The sequence below is a fragment of the Podarcis tiliguerta genome (assembly GCF_965153285.1).
Source record: "Podarcis tiliguerta genome assembly, chromosome: 1".
In the NCBI taxonomy this organism is placed as follows: Eukaryota; Metazoa; Chordata; class Lepidosauria; order Squamata; family Lacertidae; genus Podarcis; species Podarcis tiliguerta.
Window position 1 is genome coordinate 76,552,818 of NC_139534.1, and position 18,329 is coordinate 76,571,146.

The 18,329-nt window shown below is 41.4% G+C and overlaps 1 long non-coding RNA gene across 1 annotated transcript; it reads right to left on the reverse strand.

Moving 5' to 3' along the window:
• Positions 1 to 1,793: 1,793 nt before the first annotated feature.
• On the reverse strand, positions 1,794 to 16,816 carry LOC310682117. Its single transcript, XR_014513746.1, has 4 exons — positions 16,342 to 16,816; positions 15,881 to 16,162; positions 3,903 to 3,967; positions 1,794 to 2,834 (listed from the first exon to the last, which is right to left on the reverse strand). It is a non-coding gene; the product is annotated as an uncharacterized lncRNA (long non-coding RNA).
• Between the last annotated feature and the right edge of the window lie 1,513 nt (positions 16,817 to 18,329).

Consider the following 18,329-nt stretch of genomic DNA (forward strand, 5'->3'; position numbering starts at 1 on the left):
AGCTGCGACTGATTGTAAAAGGAAATAAAAATAAATGCAAGCTGAGGTCATCATAAATACTTATGTTCTGCATTTGTAAGAAATCAATCATTTAGCATGGCAACACCTACACTCTAGAACTCTCTTCCTTATTCACATCAGGCAGAAGGTGCCTAAAAGCATTTTTGTTCAGGCAGGCCTATCCAGACATGCAGAAGTCAACATGTGTTTGAAACTGTTTTTAGCTTTTTGTAGATTTTCATTATTATTACTTGTTTTCTGTTTTTTGTGTTTGTTTGTTTTTTGTACATTGTTTAGACGTTCTGTTTACAATCAAGTATTATATACATTATGATAAATGAACGAAATTTTATAATCTGCTTTAGTTACAAATTTAGCCCATGCAGTCCTTCTGAAGTTAAGGGTAACCTTTCCCAGTCAAGCTACCATTCACTGATGGTCCCAGGGTTGGCGGCTTATTTTGTAAAACTGATTAAAATATGGCATAGCACCTAATGGCGAATGGCATGGTGGGGCAGCAGCTGCTTCAATGTGAAGAGTGTGCATGTATTTCTGTGGAGCTACTCAAAGCTATGCGGAACCTCTAGGATTTGCTGTGTGGAAAGGAGGTTCACGTTCTGAAAATAGTTAGGCTTAAATTGCATAACTAGGTTTAATCTTGCTTTTATGGGCATTGAAAATCTCCTTCTTTCCAGCAATTGAAGCAATTACTGCTACACAGAAAGAAAATGACAAAATGTTATATAGCACTATTGTCACAAATAGACCATGCACAACATCCTACTGATCTCTACCTCCACTTACCTCTCTTATCTGCTGTTCTTCCATAGCTGTCAACTTTTCCCTTTGCTTGCAAGGAATCCTATTCAGAATAAGGGAATTTCCCTTTAAAAAAGGGGAAAGTTGATAGCTATGTGTTCTTCCTGTGCTGAATTTTACGTTAAGGCTCCTTCTGGCAGGGGCCTGTCATATTCTGTATTCTCTTATGCTCTATGCACACTGACAGCGTTGTATAAAATATTGTGCTTGCCTCATGCTATTTTACATGGTGGCATTATATTCTCTGCATAATAACACCTCCAGCTTGAGTTATTCCAGCATTCCATAGAAGCAGACTACCTCAATATGACAGGCCAGGAGAAGGACACCAAACAACCTATGCACACCAAGTAGCCCATGGCTTTTCAGGCCTGGATGAGTAGCACTTAAGGATTGGTGCAGTTCTTCCCACCATGGAATCAGTGGCGTAGCGTGGGGGGTGCAGGGGGGGCTGGCCGCACCGGGCGCAACATCTGGGGGGGGGGCGCTCGCACTCGCAGCTCTCTGCCCCTACCTGGCTCACTCACTCTCTCTCACTGCAGTGCTGGCTGTGTGAATCTGATCCGAGCCGCCGGGTCGCCGCCCACTGTGGAGGGAGGGGAGGCCAGGCGTGCGGTGCGGTGCGGAGAGAGAGCGAGGGACTATCTGGGGGAGGGACAGTGCAGCGGGGGGGGGGGAGGCGCAAATTACTTGCCTTGCCCTGGGTGCTGACAACCCACGCTACGCCACTGCATGGAATGACCAGGGAAAGGAACATTCTTACCTTCCTGCTCTCTCTCCCCATGTAACAAGGAATAACACTCAAGTCAAAGCTTCTCTGTGTACTCTTCAGTATCGGACCCAACCTTGAATGTGGCTTGATTGAACTAATTATGCCGCTAGGGGGTAGGAGGTTGCAGTTCATTGCAAATGCACATGGCAAAATAGAGATAATAAAAAAGGCTTTTATATCTCTAATCTTCAACACAGCAGAATCATTTTATGAGGCTTTAGAATACACTCTTGGTCTTGGTGATGCATGGAGGGGGGAAAGCAAATATTTTAGCCAACTTTCAATAGGCAAAACCAATTATAATGTAGCAAACAGTCTTACAATATGCAAGCTCACTGGAATTCTTATTCCATCCCTCCTCCTTTTTTGCTTCTGTTCTTCAAAGCCTGTAGATCACTCCCACACACTGACGGAAGGGAAAGCTGAAATTGTGAACAAGTCACTTTTCTTCTTTGCCTCTATTTCCTTTTCAACCCTTTCTTTCTTTTCGGTGTAAGTTGTAAGCTCTTTGGAACCAAAGCTGTCCTTTTCTATAAATATATGCCATGTCTAACACAATGGCCCCCATGATCTCGCTTGTTGCCTCTCAGTGCTGCAATAATACAAATAATCATGTCTTTCTACTAGCTGTTCTAAACCTACATGCTTCACACCCTCTTCCTTACGGTGTCCGCTTCCATTTGTCAGGGAGTGAATGCATGGGTTTGATTTATGCGGAGAAAGCATGATATAGACAGCATCACTTCTGCTGAAACTTCATCTGTGGCTCCTTGCAGCTTAAACCTACAAGACCCAGTCAAGAAATAGACAGGTGGATTTCGTCTCCTGTGTTGAGCACAAATGTTCCTTCTCTGCAGTTGCAGTTTTCGTAGAATTAGATTTAGATTTTGCCTTCAGGGCTGTTCCACATGGAGCTCAGCTTTGGTGCACATTTCTAAACATGATGTAAATATATGCTTCCCAGCTAGTAAATCTGATCACTCTGACTTCCTAGATTGAGAGTGCTGTTGCATCACTTCAGATTCAAATGCATGCTTTCCAGATGTGCAGTATGCTTCAGATCATGCTGGTCCTCTCCCAACCAACCTGGGTCAGTATAAGGAGTCCAATCCACATATATCCTGTTGCACTAATTATGGCAAGGAAACTGAAAAAACAAACATCCATATTTTTCTGGGACAATTCTGCAATGTGTGTTGTATGCTCACAGGAGGAGACCTGGTAGCCACAAATCTTTCCAGGACTGTGGAAATGAAATATGTAGTGAGTTCAATTCACGAAAGGTGAGCACTTGATAGGTGGCACATAGTAAGAAAATGATCCGTGCAGTCAGTAAAAGTTATTTCAGATTCAGAGCACTTCATGGTCATTCACGTTCAGGATATACGCAAGAATGTAAATGCTCATCTAGTTCCTCTGAAAAAGAATTCAACTTGATATTTTCAAAATTAAACAGAATATCTATCATCTATCTATATCTATCATCTATCTATCTATTTATCTCTGGGGCCGAAACACTGACAATGTAATCGTTAAGAGATTTTAATGGCATTGTCATTTTGGCTATCGACACAGTTTTTTAACCTGTTCAAAAGTCCTTTGTGAAACCTCCAGCTTGCCTGGGTTACATCGCCCTTTCAGTTTCCAAACCCCTTTAAAGAGAAGCAAAATTGGTTTCATTTAATAGGTGATGTTAAAAGACTTCCCCAGTGAACTCGATAGAAAGGAGGAATAGGGAAACCCAACTTTTTGCCCTCTCTGACAGAAATCATTCCAGTTTGACCACCTGATGGGCTCTTGGGGTTAATTAGAAAATCCCCATCAAGAGCTCAGAGGCCAATATCAGCTGTCAAAATCCCACATTCCCCTTCTTTCAAGTGCAAAACAACCTGTGTCTGAAGATGTGCCAGAGTATAAAAGGGCACACCACCACCACTGCGGGCTCTGACTTAGCTCTATTCATAGCCTCACTACTATGAATACAGCAAAATCTCAAATGAAAGTTTTAATCTCCCCAATGCATTCATCCCAAAGAGAAAAGGGTTTCCCTTTTAACAATTTTCCTCCTTAAACCTTTTGTGTTGGTCCGCTTTGGTTCGTGGGGGGAGAGGTTTTTACTCTGACCCAGCAAGGGTTTTTGCTATAGAAAGCACTGCACCTCACCCTTTTATGCTGGAATCAGAGTAAAGGTCTCCTCAGACCAAAAGTAACTAACGCAAAAGGGCTTAAATGCAGACTGAACATGGCCAGAATGGTTTTTTAAAACACACACACACCCCAAGAAAGAGACACCTGATTTCAGTAAACTTACCTATTTGTGCCTTTCCACCTTTCTCCCATCAATCTATTAGCAGCCAATGTGCTGGATAGGAATTCCTGTGTAAAGAGTGAGAGACCTTGATGGAAAAAATAGTTGGGGGGAAATGGACAGCAGTATACCTCTCCACAGAATGCAAGTCTGAAGCCTGCAGCCCCTCTGCAGAAGAGGCAAATCTGTAAATAGTAAACCTAATTTAATTATTATCAGAGCTACACAGTGCATGACCAAAGCCATTCCGATATCAAATTTACTAATGGTTAATTTCACCTTTCCACATCACGAGAAGTCAAGTTTATTGCATTTTAGCTTTTCTTTACATACTGCAAGTTATCTTAGCTATATAATGTTTACATTACAGTGGTACCTCTGGTTACATACTTAATTCGTTCTGAAGGTCCGTTCTTAACCTGAAGCTGTTCTTAACCTGAAGGACCACTTTAACTAATGAGGCCTCCTGCTGCTGCCGCGCCGCTGGAGCCCAATTTCTGTTCTTATCCTGAAGCAAAGTTCTTAACCCGAGGTACTATTTCTGGGTTAGTGGGGTCTGTAACCTGAAGCGTATGTAACCTGAGGGAACACTGTATATAAGAGCGAAGAAAAAGAAAAGCCCGCTTACAAAAATGCCCCTAGCTTGCATTGCATCCTTTTGACACTGAGTGACTTATTTTAAACAAATTTTCCCTTAAGTTCAGCATCTAGATACAGAAAATAGCATAATTAAAAAATTATGGGTTAACCAAAACATCCAACTTCACTTATTAATCCTTATTCAGGATTGAGAACAACCTCTTCTGCCTAATCTATGGAATGGAATATTAACAAATAATGTGAAAGATCTTGAATAGGTTCAGATTCACATAAATAACATTATTATTGGGGTGACAGGGCAGAAATGTGCCTCATTCTACATGCAGCACACTCTCATTTTAACTATTTTTTTTTAAAGAAATAACTAGCTATAGGCCACTGCTTCTATATGTCACGTATGTTTAACAAGAACCACTTTGCCCACATTTATGGCAAACAAAATTTATCTGTGCCAACATGTCCTGTTATAAAAGAAGCACCTACTATATATCATAATACCCCAGTGTTTGCATTATTATGGCAGAGAAGTGTGTGTGTGTGTGTGTGAGTGAGAGAGAGAGAGAGAGAGAGAGAAATCCCATAGCCCACATTCGTTATTTTAAAAGGCATTTGTAGAGATGTTAATGGTGGATATCCACGCAGGCAGGCAGGCATAGTGGAAGGGGTCTTTGTACTAAAATGCATCTCCTCTGTGCATCTTTAGAAGTGCTACTTGGTCTTTTTGAGGGTTATTTCACTGTAAAATGCCCACCGATTGACTCACAAAACCAAGGCAGATGCTATTCCAATCTCATTTAGAATAGCTCGGTGCTTTCAAAGAGCTCTCCCGACCCCCTGAAAGTACCATTCGAAGTCACCTTTTGTACCATGTCCCTCTTACTGATATGAAGGAGGCATGATTTTATGAGTGAGTGAGAACGCTGCCCTCCCCTCCGCAGGACTGAGCTCCCTTCAAGTGATTATTGTTTTGTTTCTTTCCCTCAGAGCAGTAACACCTACATTGTATGAGGAGAGACAGAAAGCATTCATACCCTTCAGAAAACCATTCACTTAAAGGCAGCTGGACGGACTAAAGTGTTCAGCTTGCCCTCTTCACTCTTGGATGAGTTTTGTGCAAAGCCCGGGCTTGGAGGCCTTCCCTTCACAGATCCGAGCAATTAATGAGAGAATGATTGTATTAAAATAAAAAAAGGGGGAAAGGAAAATGTTGTAGTGTTTGGTCTGCCTCGATCATTTGGGTTTGTAATTAAATTATACTCCTGAAGTCCCCCACCATTATGGGGAAATGGCTGGTCTTTTCCTTTCTTTCTTTTTTAATGCACGATGAAAAAGTAATGCTGTTTACGTAATTAATAGCCATGTGTGGCTTTTCTTTCATATTAAAGGGCTAATAAGGGTTTGAATATAGGGCCTACTGTTAATCCAGCAGCAATTGGAATTAATACTTCCCCAGCCAGATTCTTAGTCAAACAAGATGCGGGGGGAGGGCATTAATTTAGCATCACTCCCCCCCTTAATTCTGACAGGCCAGTGAATCAGTTCCTTTCAAAGGAAGTTTTTGTAGCATGAACAGAGTTCAAAAGGTCCTAACGGAATGTTAAGGACCTCTCTGCCCCGAGGTCTGTGTGTTACTGACCAGGATCACATTCCCTAGAAACACTGTGGCTGTTCACTTCTTAAAAGTCCATTAAAAAGACAACAATCCTTTCTCTCCTCCTGCTCATCTCCCTGTCTCCCCGCTTTCATTTTCAAGCTAGTTATTCCTGGCAAGACATAGTCCTTGTTTTTTACTTTTCACAATGCAGTCGGTATATAAGACAACCTACCATCAGATCACTTGACAATATTTGACCATTTTTGTAAGCTAGTTTGCACTCTGGTTTCTCTTTCATCTGTCAGCTTCATGGGATTTATTTTGGCTTCTTCCATATGTTGGATTATTGGGTCACCACCAGTTCGTAGTTTTATGAACTCTTCATCTTTCAGTATAATTCTACCAATAAGGAAATAGTAGTAGTAGTAGTAATGAGTTTTCCACATGCCATAGAATATATTTCTGCCATTTCTATATAGCAGAACTGTGTGTCTGAACTATCAGTTCTGTTTTTACTAAAATAATAATGACTATGATGGATGCTGGAGAGAAATGGACTTCCGGATGCAGCAATTAAACAACAGATGTACATTCTAACCTCTGCCTCAAATGTCACTATGGGAAAGGACCATGGCTCAGTGGTTGATCACATGATTTGCAGGCAGAAGGTCCCAGGTTCAATCCCTGGCTTCTTCAAGTAGGAATGGGAAATACTCTTGTCTGAAACCCTGGAGAACCACCGTCAGTCAGTGCAGACCAGGAGTAGCCAACACGGTGACCTCTGGATATCTTAGACTGCAAATCCCATCTGCTCCAGCCAGCATGGCCAGTGGTCATAGATAATGGGGAGCTGCCCTCTGCAACATTATTTGTTTTTTGGTGTGGGGGGGTACCCAATTGGTATAGGCAATACCGAGTTATAAGGTTGGATTTGGTATAAGCTATGTTCCTTTGTTTCTAATAAGGGTAAATTATTTGATAGACATATAATACATAATGTTATTTTTTCCATATTTTGAAAAATGGCACTGCTATATAGGAAAATAAGGGGGGATTGTGGCCAGTTGGAACTGTGACCAGTTTTCCAGGGCCATATGACATGTGACACTGGAGAAAAATGGAAGATCACACCAAACAGGCCTCCATGGAATAGTTGAGGTGGTTCAGTTGACATGAGAGCAAACTGTGTGATACTCCTCCAGGTCATTGTATGCACCATAACTAATTCTGCCTTATTGAAACTTCTGGTTGCAAGTAGTAGATATAATGGCCCAGTTTGATGTGATGGTTCCAAATCGCACCAGCCTGGATGCCTCTGAAGATATGATCACCCAATTTGGAGTGACAGTTCCGAAGAGTGAGGAGTGGGTTTTGGTCTACACTTGAATACTGTTGACTCCAGGTGGTGGACTGAACCATTCCAAAGAGATGACTGTTCTGAACTATGCCAATTTGGATGCTTCTGAAAACATCACGGCCCAATTTGGCATCACATAACCCAATTTGGCATGATGGTTCCAAACTCTGCCAGTTTAGAATGCTCTGAAGACATCATCATTCCAGTTGGATGTGATGGTTCCTGAGATTAAGGTACAGGCTTTGGTTTATTGTTTAGATACTATTGGATGCCTTTTCGAATCAAGGTGGCAGACTGAACTGTTCCAAACCGCAGTGATTTGGACACCTCTGAGGATAATGTTGCCCAGTTTGCCATAATGTTTCTGGACATGAAGAAGGGGTTCTTCATGAGCAGCCTCACCACCAAATTATTAATGACAATTGAATTTTTTGCCTTTCATAAAGAGATGTTTGTTATCTTCTAGATTCAGCTGGTCAACCCACTTTTGCTAGTCAAGAAGGACAATAGTCAAGAAGACATATAGCAGGCCACACTCATTCAAGCCCCTTCTTCACAGCCCAAAGCTACAAAAACAAAAATGCATCCCATAACCCCATAACTTAATGGTGCCATAGATACATCCACTGTCTGAACTTGTGAACAAGTCCAGGTCAAGGTAAATGCAAAAGCCTTTATTTTCAAAGTACTTAGCAAACTTATCTTAGTGACTCTCCAAAGTTTCTCTAATGCCACCAATTTGCCCAAGTTGAAGTAGGCCCTGAACAACTTGGAAAAGCTCCACTGGGTGGCACCCTGAGGATGCAATGGTGGCTTGACAAGTCATGCTTTTTCACTGCAATCCAGGGCCAGCTGCCTTAGGTGGCATTTCTGCCCCATAATCTGTCTTCTGCTCCTTAAGCTAGTCTGCTGCTCTCGGATACCATGGAAGATGCTATTGGGTCACCAGTGTTGAAGGAAGATTAAGCTGCTAGCTTTATTAGCCATCATACATGGACTGGGTGAGACACTATATTTTTCATTGCCTCAAGCAGCAAAGGACTTAAAATGGCTTTGTCACCATCACTGTCACTCAGTAGGCTCAGTAATGAGCTCTTTTCTGGCTTCAGTCAAATTCACTTTGAGACTTTCACCATTAATATTGTACTCATCTCTTTAGAAAGCTTCACTGCTTGGAGCTCCTCAGAAAGCCAAGGAGAAGACTGAGCTCTGCAAAGTGGGAGAGGCACTTGGGAGTGATGGTGACTACCACTGGTATTCCAGAGAGGAACCAGGAATTCAACAGGCATTCTGAGGGCAGTGAGGAGATAGAGAAGAAATACAAATCCTTCTGCAACCAGGTGTTCTCCTACAACTCCCATCATCCATGAGTATTGGCCATGCCAGCTGGGGTGGATGGGAATTGTTGTCCAAAACATTTGGAGTACACTAGTTTAAGGAAGGCTGCTATAGGCTATAATGATCTCTCACCAACCAATTCGCATGCATATATTAGTGTTATAGGGAAACTCAGCTGACCCTAGGCAAACACCGCTGCTGAGAAATCAGTTTCTCTCAGCTTACACACCCACATCTCAGTAATACACAGTATGTCAGTTCCCTTACTCATGATTAAGTCATGGGTGGTAGATATATAGCCCTGAAATCAAACAATACTCCAGGGCCCTTATGACAAGTTGGGAGGGAAATCTATGTTACGGTGGCTGAAGGAATAGTGGATGGACCTCAAATGTTTATCCTAAATATCTTAACACAGATTTAGTTATCACAGACAAGGTTTCTTTATAACACTAATTTGGGGGATACCAATGGAAGCCAGCACAGTGGTAAACTTATCACAATAGCTGCCACTTCAGTTATCACATTAATTAGCTATTTGCTTCTTTATAAAATGTCCTGTGCAAAATCTGAGATGCAACTTTGCAGAATAAGGTGGCTTGCTTGCTTAAAATGGATTAATTTATATCCTCCGAGATTAAGGTCATATCGATATCATGCATGATCTCTATCAGCTTTACGGATTCCTGAACTTAATGTTCAGGCTCACTAAGGCCTATTCATACTTGGCAGATTGATATAGGAACTGACAATTCATTGCCACCCAAGTGTATCTTAGCCTACAAAGCTCACATAAATATTGCTGAACATATCCCATTGTAGAATGGCTAGTTAGTTATGCCAGTCATTCAGCTTCCTGCAACTCTGAGTAAAAGAGCATTTCTCTCAATGATTCACCTAAAAGAACTAAATGTGCTATTGTTCTTTCACTGTGTTTTTTTCCTCTTCACCAATAAACAACACTTAAGAAAATAGATTTATCTGTCAATCAGTGGAACATTGAAGGAAGAAGTGGAACAGGACCTGAAACTGGATCGGGGGCAGGGGGGATGATGGGATTAAGATGGAAGCATAATAATAATAATAACTACTATTACTAATGGTCCATTGAGCATTCTAGTCAAGAACTTTCTAGTTTGGCAGGTAGCAGTTTTCTAAGGTATCAGACTATGTCTCAACTTTCCTGAGATCCTTTTATAGCTGGCCTGGGTGCCTCAATAACTCTTTCTACTACAGGATACTTATTGGTGGTTAATACTAATGGTTGGGTCACCTTCCTAAATCAGTTAAAGCTGGACTGCTTTAATTCCAGGCAAAACCAAGCGAGCCAAAATCAATCATTTTTGGTATAAAAGTAACTGGCTAATTGGGCTAGAAAGTTGCCACAGGAAGAAGATAGGCTTCTGTTTGGGAAGCAGATGTCTTAGTGTTTGCCTCAGTATTGTTTGCTGATGACAAACACTACAGCAAATCAGCAGGGCCACCATTATCCTGTGACAATGTTCTATTAATTAGGCATGCCATTCTAACTTTTAAGTATACAGTCAAAAGGCAGCTGTTCTATAAGCACTGTTATGAGGCAGTGAATTGGAGGGACCACACCTGGTAGCCAGAGCCTTAAGTGTCATCAAGTCCTGCCCTGAAAAGATCTCTCTCCCCCCGCCCCCCTACACGCACCAGAAACTTCAGTTTGTGAGGAAAATCTGAGCTCACCACCAGTTCCCTCAAGGCCAACTCAAGCACCATACTCATGTCAGATTCACTTCAAAAGTCCCTCAGTTACTTCACTAATAGCCCCTCAAAAAAATAAGGGAATCCCAAAATGCTTAACAAACCATGAAAAATATTGGTGGTGCCTAACACATTTTGGTATATCATGGCTGTGTACACACCAAACATTTAAAGCATATGACTTCCCTCAAAGTATCCTGGGAACTGTAGTTTGTCAAGAGTGCTGGGAACTATGGGTCTGTAAAGTACATTTTCCAAGATTCTTTGGGCAAAGTCATTTGTATGGTGTGCTCACAGTAATTTACCCACCTTCAGAGTTCTGCCCCAGTCCTTCAGAGATGAGTTGTTTTTCCTTCTGGGTTAATTTTTTTTGAGAATAATGAAGGTAATGTGAGATTCCCACTTTAACAAAGTTCCTTAAAACTTCTGAATCTATCTATCTACCTACTGCATTTATATCCCACCTTTTTCTCCAAGGAGCTCAAGGTGGCATAGATGGTCCTCCCCCTCCTCATTTAATCGCCACAACAATCCTGTGGGGTTGGATTAGGCTGAGAGGCAGCAACTCGCCCATATTCACCCAGTGAGCTTCATGCCTGAGTGGGGATTTAAACCCTAGACTCCCAGTCTGACACACTAACGACTAACCACTCCACCACACTGACTTTTGCATCTGGAGAGAAAGCAGCTCTTGCTCCTTGTGTTTATTCCCTTCCCTATCTGCCATCCCTCCCAACCAGACACAAGGATTCCTTGTGCCATAGAGCAAAGGAGTAAATGGAGGCAGATACTACAACTGATAAGGGAAAGAGCAAGAAGAAGAAACTGTCTGCTTTCATTTTGTTTTGGGAAATTTAAAGGAACCAGCCTATTGTCCCGTTTGTAAGGTGAGTAAGAGTCAAGGGCAGAGGGTAAGAGTTAAAGGATAGTAGCTCTCCAGCTGTGAGAAGAAACTTTTCACCATATTGGTCCTTGGGTGTAGTATATTCTTTCTGTCAGTGACCAATACCTTTCCTTGTCTAACCAACACATGAAAATTGGTAGCAGCCATGTAAAAGTTAAGAATGAATAAATATTCAAAGAAGAAATTAGGCATGTATTCATTTTCTGGTACGCAGTATAATCCAATGTAAATAGCACCCCATTTAGCTAATCTTCTGATGACCCACAACTATTTAATAACTTCAGGCCCATTTAGCTTAATGAGATTATACTGTACATTATTCTGAGGCAATCAGGTTTGATAAATCATATTAAATTGCTCTGGAGTTGCAATTTTGTCTTTCCCTCCTTCCTTCCTTCATGCATTCTCTCTCCAGAATAATGTCACTGCAAAGGATACTAGAAGCCAAAGCAAATGCTTCTCCTTTATTTTTTCCCCCTCCCCAATTCTATACGGTAAATTCTATATATTTTAAGGAACAGGGGGAAGGTCACATTCCAGTCTTTACCAATGACAGAAACAGAAATCAACAAATGTTATGCAGACTAGTTGATTCTAGAAGATAAAAGCAAATCCCTATATTCAAATCATAGACTATAGGGAAAGTAAAATATAATGTATGCATATGTAGCAGGAGGCAACATCTGCTTCTGTGGAAGCATGAGTCTCCAGTCTGTAAAATATAACAGCAGTGTCACCTAAAAAACAAAGGCTGCTTACATACAATACCTTTAAAGCACATTCAAACCATATTCTTTCCCTCAAAGTATTCTGGGCATTGTAGTTTACCTCTCACAGAATTACAATTCCTGGCAAGCCTTAACAAACTACAGTGCTCAGAATTATTTGAGGTGGTCAAAATGTGCTTCAAATGTCCTTTAGAGGTATAGTGTGTGCACAGTCTAAGGTTGAAGTCCTCTGGTCTCTCTGAGAGCATCCCAGAAGCTGTTAGACTATTTTGCATCTCTCTCTCCAAGAATGGAGAAAGAGGTCCCTGGAGATAGTTGTTGCTCTACCAACATCAGATCTTGGACTCCGAAAGGGCAAAAATAAGGCATTCTGGGAGAAGCTGTGGATCCAAAGCTCTCCTGTTTCCCCAAAACACTCGTGGAATTGGGGAATAGCATCATTTATTTCCCAGAAGAGAAGCCTGTGGCTACCTTGGGTTTGGATTTGAAGCTTCTTCTGCCTTTGATTCCTCCTATTCCTACCCCAAAGGATTGCTCTATAATTCTTGTACTGTATTTTGGGATGAGCTATTGCATCAGATGCTTGTCTTGTAAGCATCTGTGGGTGTGGAGTAGAACAATGACCCATTTAAACTGGCTGACAAAAAAACTGAAGCAACAAAAAAAAAATGACCCATTCCTTACTTTTATGTAGGAATCACTATTTAATGTATACTTGCACTAGTACCACTAGTGATAATTCCTAATTCTTCTTTATCCATTAATCATGTGCTTATAACGCCAATCATCCTGAAGAGGGGTGACCTATCTGGACGTGTATTACTGCATCAAAAGCTTTGCTGTGGTAAATGGCCCAATATTCCTTCAGCCTATCTTGGTATATGGTCCATGAAAGAAAGAAAAATGGTGGGAATGGAGCACACTTTTGAAAGCAAAGGACGCACAACAGACATAAAAGAGACAAAAATGGAGCCTTTTTTTGGTGCAACCAAATTCAGACACCCTTAGAATTTAGCCCATCAGCCTCTTTCTAAAAATGGCTTCAGGAGCCCTATAGAGGTATTTCAGCTTCTCTGACTTCTCACACAATATTCTTTTAAATGAATTTAAAGCTTTTCAGAATCCCTGCAAAATAACCATGGTGCAGTTCCCCTCGTACTATTATGCAAATAGATTAATCAGCCAATGCTTCAGTGAGAATTAATTTATATTTGAATCAAATGAGCCCTAGACGCTTTATAATTGAACCCTTAGGCCAAGGCCTGGGCTAGGTAGCAACCCCATATTATTCATTTGACGAAACGTGAACTGACATAAATACTATGGCTAACTTTCAATCCGATTACTCCGTTACCTCACATCAATGCTATCCCAGCCATCAGACTCTGGCGTCCTTCCTTTCATTGGCTTTGCTAACAACTGACAACTCCTGCCTGATAAACAAGCACCCACGCTGCCATCTCGTACCCCCTCTCTTAACCCATAATTCCTGCTCAATGGGCCCTATTCGACAAGGTACTTTATTTTGTTTGTAGGAATCAAGGACTAAACAGGGTGTTTTTTGTGCTTTTTTTTTTTAATTATAAAAAAAAGTTCTGTTGGTGTGGCTACAATTCAGAACTTCTCACTCACAGCTGCTAACTACTTTGAGTCCTAAGAACCAAAAATACACATGGGCGCTCAGCTCTTAATTTTAACAGTTATCCAAATTTATTATGGTCTTTTAAAGTCTTCCCACACCTTCCTTTATAGGCCATTTTTTGATAACTGTGAGTAAAGGTCAACGTAAAGTGAACCCACATTTTGTACCGCACCCTTATACCAAACTCATGTTGACAACCACCACATTCTTTCAATTGCATTGCACAGGAACTTGTATGGGGGTGTATGTTTTAAGGAAAAAAGTTTTCCCCCTGTAAAGCCACAGGCATTTAAAAAGATTGACCAAACAATCCACCAGGTGTGAGAAAAGCCTCCCCCCACCACCCTCTGTAGGCAGCTCTCTGGCAGAGAACTTACACTCTCTAATTAGATTATCAGGCCAGCTTTGAAACTCTTATCAAAACATTTTCTCTGCTGTACGGTTCATTGTGCATAGCTGATAACTAAGCTTCTCAAAAGCTCCAGTTAAAAACCTGTTTTTAAATAAGTTGGAAGGAAGTATGGAGAAGAAAAAGAAAACAAGACTTCCATTTACTTGAAAAAGCATGGGTCGCTAGGGATTATTTTACAAGGCATGTTCTAAACATATCATATGATTTGTAGTTCAGCCTTTAGGGTGCACATTACATAGGGAAGGTTAAACACAGCCATTCAAAGCTCTCTTAAAGTTGGCCCTATGCTACCATTTGTGGTGAAGAGAGGTCATCTTTGTTCGTGGTACTATGCAAAGAGGTAGGTGAGGTTGCAGTGAGCACCAAAATACGTGGGACTGTGAAATTTCAAGCAGACTGTGAATCATTCCAAAAGGATTTATTCACACTATATTCAATACTGCTGACATTTTTCAGTCGTATATGTTAAGGGGCTTCAACCCACCAGAAATAAACCAGAGCTGAAAACTCAGTGAAATTGAGGAACTGAAAATTTTAGAAAACAAGTGTTTTAATATCACTTGCATAAAACTTACATAATGTCTATATACAGCACGGCCATTGTTGTTGTTGTTTAGTCATTTAGTCGTGTCCAACTCTTCATGACCCCATGGACCAGAGCACACCAGGCACTTCTGTCCTCCACCGCCTCCTGCAGTTTGGTCAAACTCATGCTGGTAGCTTCAAGAACACTATCCAGCCATCTCGTCCTCTGTCGTCCCCTTCTCCTTGTGCCCTCCATCTTTCCCAACATCAGGGTCTTTTCCAGGGAGTCTTCTCTTCTCATGAGGTGGCCAAAGTATTGGAGTCTCAGCTTCAAGATCTGTCCTTCCAGTGAGCACTCAGGGCTGATTTCCTTAAGAATGGATAGGTTTGATCTTCTTGCAGTCCATGGGACTCTCAAGAGTCTCCTCCAGCACCATAATTCAAAAACATCAATTCTTCAGTGATCAGTCTTCTTTATGGTCCAGCTCTCACTTCTATACATCACTACTGGGAAAACCATAGCTTTAACTATACAGACCTTCTGGTTTGGTTGTCTAGGATATTGTTGAATGAAGGGAACCTGAAAATGGTAATTAGTGATCAGCTGGGTTAAAGCACCATTATTACGAAGGAAAGCTTAAGAAATTATGTATTTATATATTTATAGAATATTTGTATACCACTTTTCAACAGTATGTTCTCAACATGGCTTAGATAGTACAAAGTAACTTATGAATGTTTTAATAACATTTACAGTCTCAGCATTAACAGAATTCCATGTATAGACTGTCCACCCTAGAACAGTTTCACTCTCATTAGGATTTAACCAGTATCCAGAGATGATAGATATACCTGACATGTACTGGGTCTGAACTGGTATTAGAGTGAATTGTGTCAATGCTGTGCAACAAAGGTAAGGGTCATATTGAGTGCTGGACTAGATGATCCTTTGGCAAGCATTTATTATGTTCTTATAGTCCAGACTTCAGTCACTGTAATCATTGATTGACCTTGTAAATGTGGTGCAGGAAATCACAGCAAGGATTGCAAGAGCTTCCTAAAACTTAGCATTCAAGACTATGCTTGTTCTTGTGTTAGTGTGTATCATACAGAAGGATTAAATCTTGCTTCTTACTTCTGTGTAACTTACTGTGTGATCAAGTTCTTCAGTGCTGACAGAGCTGTAGTCCTAAACATCTAGAGAGCATCAGGTTGGGGAAGGCTGGCATAGGCTGTTGATGTGCTCATCTGACACATTAGAAACTGAAGCTGGAAGAGCAGGACTAGGTGACGGACTCCCAATGAAGCTGATGAGCTTGAAGCCCTATGCTCCGTCTACTTGTGGACCACAGTCATGACTGCTCAGCTGTTTGCAGGGGGAAGGCTTGGACGATGCTTAATCTCTGCTTGATTGCTTTGCGTGGCTTAAAAGCTGAGGAAATATATGTAGAGATAGAGATCGAATTAATACCAACAATAACCAGACACATGACAAATGGGAAAATAAAATTCAAAGTAGACAAGAGAAACACATTAAGAAGGGAAGGGACAAATTAACTAGCCTCACAGTTGGCCTGGCAAAGAAACAGGGACAAAACTCCAGTGAATTACTTTTGACCTGATCACATCCTTCGTCTGTGTATTTGAGAACATGGTCGTTCAGGGTTGGCCAGTCTGAATGGAAGGGGTGGAAGCATGTAACTCTCGCCTCCAGGTTCCTTTGCCAAGTCTCGTCTCTGCTGTTTTATCCAAGATCCCTTCTTTCTTTGGGGCAGGGAGAGAAAAAGAAGAGAAAAAGGGGGGGAAACACCACACAGTTAACCACCTGTCAGGGCTGAGGACACAATAAGACAGCCCCCAAAAGAGCTTTTCATGCATGCGTAATATATTTGTTCAGCTATTCACTTAATGAAGCTGATAAATGTGATGCAAAACAATAGTCAAGTTAATCTATTTAGTAAAATGTTTTGAGACTTTCAGGCGATGTTAAGGAGGGTAGTGTATGCAAGCCATTTTCATTTCAATGCACTCATCTCTCCCCCCTCTTTGGGGGAATAGAGGGAGGAGGGGGGTAGATTCAGACAACCTATGTGAATATAATTTCTTATAAATGTGTCTTTAATGGGTTTAATTCACCCTTGCCAGCTGTTTTTGGAGCTGGTTTGAAAGAGCAAAACAAACGTGCCAGGTTTGGAAAGCTAGTTAAAATTAGTTTCGGTCATTGGGGCCAAGCTATATTTCCTGCAAACCATCTGCTTGATTGGCACAATAGAGGGATTTTCAAGGAAAAAAACAGGGAGGGAGGGAGGAGGGGGGAGGAGGAGGTGGGGGAAAGACCAGCAAAGCTTTGAAGGACCCAACAGTTACTGTTCCTTGTGCTGAATTCTAAAGGTGAACGTCTTAGGTGTCTTAATACAGCATGTCCCATTCAGGTATTCAGCAAGGTCGATGAGCATCAATAAGGGCACCTAGAAAGGTATTAAAACTCCACGCAGAGAACCTTCATCCTTACCCACCCCCCTCTAGAAAGAAACAAAAATAGAGAAATCTCTCTGTGTGTTTTAGATAGCCTAGATTTGAGCGAGAGGGGCACTAGCCAAAGGCGCCCAGTTGGAGAAGCCTAGCCACCAGCAGGAAATGCATTCAGGCCCAAATGATTTCCTAGCCTCTCTTGTTCCATCAGATGCTAACATGTTTGGAATATGAGTTATCAAAGGAAGGCAAAACAAGCAAAATGTGCCAAGCTGTCATTTCTTCCCCTGCCCCTAAACTATATACATTGCAAATGGTTTGCCATCAAGAGCAGTCCTATTCAAATGGATGATGCTTCCTGATTTGGACTTGGGTTCTAAGCTCCCTTATCTGCCCAACCTAAATTAAACAACACACATCAGCCTACTGGAATCACTGCATAAATGAGTTCCCATAGTGGTCTGTGCTAAGCTGCCAAGGTGAGCCCATTCACAGCTATTTCTGCATATAGTGAATGTCATACAGCAGACTGGTAATTGTTGATGTTTTTACTGCTCTCGCATGCTGAGGGACCAGGCATTGTTTGGATTGACCCTGCACAAGTGTAACCATTCACAGGACTGGGCTTGTGTCACACCTCTGTCAACCCGCAATTGCTTAGTGCCTTTTAAAACAAAATGTTAGCCCTAGGGCTTCTAGGTACCCAGTTTTGATGGGGGTGTATGCACAACACTGGCTCCCTAGGAAACGTTATGTGCAGCAATTGCAAGGGAACTTCCAGCAGCCTTCATATGCCTGTATGTCCATGTAGTAAGGCTCAATTTGAACTCTCTATAATGTAAGCAAACGAAAGATAAATAATGGAATGTACTTCCATTAAAATTATGCATAAATCTTTCCATGCCAGTTTACAATAGGATGATAGACTACAATCCAAAACTTAGTTCTGTAGTAGTAAATGTATCGTATCTATTTTCATTGATGAATTATTATTTACAAGCGAGCCTTTCAATGTTTCAGCCAACCAGCCATGCCCTCCTGCACATATTCCATTCCATTTTGTTTACCCAGCCTCCAGTTTCCTGCCCCACCATAAATCATAGAATTATAGAAATAGAACTGTAGAA